The sequence below is a fragment of the Lactuca saligna genome, chromosome 4, assembly GCF_052625555.1.
Source record: "Lactuca saligna cultivar CGN05327 chromosome 4, ASM5262555v1, whole genome shotgun sequence".
NCBI classification, from domain to species: Eukaryota; Viridiplantae; Streptophyta; class Magnoliopsida; order Asterales; family Asteraceae; genus Lactuca; species Lactuca saligna.
The window spans coordinates 18,853,041-18,856,971 of NC_136420.1; positions in this window are offsets into that span (position 1 = coordinate 18,853,041).

The window sequence follows — 3,931 nt, forward strand, 5'->3', positions numbered from 1 at the left end:
CATAATGATGCAAGAGGCCTTATTTGAAAAATTAATATTTTATAAGAATAACAACTTATATAAAATTGACACATTATTGAATTAAGAGATATGCTCATTATGGACATCTTTGTCAATATCAAAATCGAATAGGATCCCATAACGACTGAGTCATTCTCGAGGGAGAACAAAGAGAAGCTATAATTATAAAGTGAGTGAGGAGGTGGGAGAAAATGCCATATAACCTAAAAGAGAAAGTTTAAAGAATTCAATTTAATCCTTAATTATTAACCCAATTTTAAATTAAGGCTAGAATCCATAATTATCATGCATAACATGAAGAGGGATGTCGTAGTCATATCATGAAACTATTTTAGGTGGGTAAAACATTTTAAAATTTTTAATCACAATGAAACTCCTAGATCTTTTAAGATTCATTGAATAACCAATGGTGTGTTAGTCTTAGATTATGCTCTTCGATTTGTGACTGGGATGCCAAAGATCACAAATAAGATGTTAACAACCATGCAAACTCGTGTGACATCCTTGAGGTTATTTATGATCTCACATTGATCTGTCGGTTAACCACACATGCTCCACCAACAACCATAAATTTGACTATGTTTTACCATTTTGTATTTTTAGTCTAACATTAGTGTGTCGGTTACCCACGCACGCTCCACTAACGAGTTGTAAAGAAATGATGTGCATTTTCCTGGACTAACATATAATTTCACATTTTTCTTAAGTAAAGAGATTTTATGGCACGTTCTAGTACTTTATACATTATAATTTTAATGTGATTTTTGTTCTATCAAACTCTTTTGGCTAACGACCATCCACCACACAAAGAAGCGGTGGGTGAAAAAGACACTCATTCAACGGTCTTTTTATAGGTCATTTCCTTATACATCTCTTATAGTATGACTTCTTGAGGCCTATTAACGATTTCATTGAACTTTTAATAATACATATAGTAATATACTCGTATATACATATATATATATATATATATATATATATATATATATATATATATATATAAAATGTATTTTAGAACTTTTTAAATTACATGTTCGAATCATATTAATTCAATTAATCTTTAATTAATTAATATTTGAACTAATTAAGATTTTATAATTATCTTTAATTAAAATTTTAATTAACTAATATAAATGTTATTAAAGGATAATATTTTTATCTAATTATCTTATAATTAGATAATTACCTTTTAAAATCTTCCTTATATTCAAATTAGAATTTCTAATTATCTAGCTATTATATTATGATTTTATACATATAAAATATTATTGGTTAACTAATAATTATTTTGTCTTTTGAATAAGGCAAGAATACCCCGAAATACAGATTTCAGACAGTTGCCACATCGTGGTAGAGGGCTACCCACGACGTGGCTAGACTAGACTGTTAAACTTTTGTTTTTTAAGTTTCATCTTTTATGTACTATCAATTGAAACGACATGACTCTAATACCACTGATGGGGTTTATAGGTTACAATTAACATTGTATATGAAGAATTTCACTTAACTCTTTAGAGTACATGTAACCTAAATTCGATCTATGTCTTTTGGCTATTAATAACAACATACTTATGAAACAAAAACTTTATACCCTATAAATCAAATTCATGAGTAGAGCCATATACCGTATAGCTTAATTCAAATCAAGTTAATCAAAACCTTGATAACCTCCTTGAAAAACTAGCTCCAAACGTATGCGAGCCACGAAATTAGGTAACTCAAATGTCTTATTTATAGTTTAGGTAACTTGCAGACAAAGCCGAATTTGAATGATTAAATAATAAATTTTATCACAATTTAATTCATTTCTTTATTAATAACCAGGAGGCTTCTGGAAACCGTAAATATGCTCCCAGAACCATCAATGTCATGGACTATTCTAGAATTTTTTTTATTCAACTATTAAACACTTACAATTCACTCTTCATACCTTTAATTAATATCATGTTAATTCTAATTAATAATTCAACAATCCTGACTATCTTTAATCACTTCTTATTAATTATCAACTATTTATAATTAATTTATTATTCATATAATAAATTAACAAATCATTTCTAATTAATTTATTAATATCATTATATATTAACAAATCCTTTTATCTCTCTCATTTGACAAGTCGAAGCCATTTTCATGGTTATGAGGGCAACCCAAAAAATAACTTTATTTTTATTCATAAACTTTATACCAATTTAGTTATGACACTAGACACTTAAATTCAACATATAATTCATAAAAACTACCAATAAAGATGATCTAAGTTATCAAAATGATGCTATTTATTTTACTTCATATTTATCAAAAACGATTATGATCCATTAATTATAAATAATTCAAAATAAGGTTTTTAATTAACGAACCATAACAGTAATTAAAGATAACACTCAATCAAATAAATAATCTTTAAATTAATTCATCATAATAATTGTTAAAATTAACAATAAATCTAAAAGAGTGTTTAATTTTATTCATGCATAAATCGAATGTACATTTTATTGCAGATTTTGATATCAATCTATGTTTAGATTTATCATGTTGTTCAAAAAATTACAATTTATATATCAACCTAACAAATGAATTATTATTTCATAATTAATATTGAATTACTATATAATTTTAATCTGTAATTTATATATCAACCTAACAAATGAATTATTATTTCATAATTAATATTGAATTACTATATAATTTTAATTTGTGCAACACGTGAGAATTCGTAAGATTGTCTGATTGTTAGGAGACAATATAAAAGAGAGTTGAAGATCTTGTCATTACCTGTCCTTCGATTGAAAGATAGTAGAGAACGGATATCATATGAGAGAGTTAGGATTTTTTAATGGAGTCTAACAGTCTAAGCCTGTTAAAAATATAAATTTAAAAATACAGTCAAAATTAGCCAATGAAGTCTAAACGAAAGTTGTAGATCTCGTCGATAGGTACGTGTGGATATAAAACGCATAAAAACGGAGCTCTTATGAAAAATATATGAATTTTTGAAGAAAGGGTAAATCCTTGTGTGCGCTCGCACGCAACGATAAAGTGCTCATCATGCACCAACACTCCACCCTTTATCTGCCATGTGTCGAGCAGTAGCTAGAGCTACGCCCCCCCACCATGACCAAATTTGTGGCGTATAGGTGTGGTGTAAATATTTAATGCACTAGTTTTTTATTTATAATTTCCAGCTTATCGCATCTAAACCACACCTTAAAGGCTGTTAACCTGATCGAGTATAGTATAGCTTTGATAAGCAAGAGTGTCGAACACAAGGGGAGCGGTAGTGAATTAATTTAAAATGTTTGATTATAGGTTACACAAAACACACGAAAGCAGTAAAGAAAGATTTTGTGGAATTACATCTCAAACAATTGATTAAACAATAGATCTCAATAAACTCACCGAAGATAAATCTCTTCAGGTACTTTGGTTTAGACAAATTACATCTTAAAATCATAGATAATTGCACACAAAGATTTATTTATTCATGTTCATTGATTTATAAAATGATTAGGTTTATGTTCACTATTACTAATCATTTAGCAAACAAGTCAATTCAAGCAGTGATTAGTTGATTAAACTAATAAGTTTCCTAGTATTCAATTCGAATTAAGCAAGACTTGTAATAATAGTTAATCAAATTGGTTGGTTCAATTAACTCATATGTGGTTAGTCATCAGATATGCTCGCACATTATCTTATTTTCTAGTTAACCCTAGGTTATGTTCATAATACTAGGTTTACAATCTTGTTTTCACAAAACCAAAAAATTCAAGTAATCAAGCAGATGTTCATACAACTCAATATACTTAGTCATCAACAGAAAATAATTGTCATTAACACATAATGATATTTTAACAAGATTAACAAGATTAATTAAACACGAATAAAACAATCCAAATAGCAATTAATC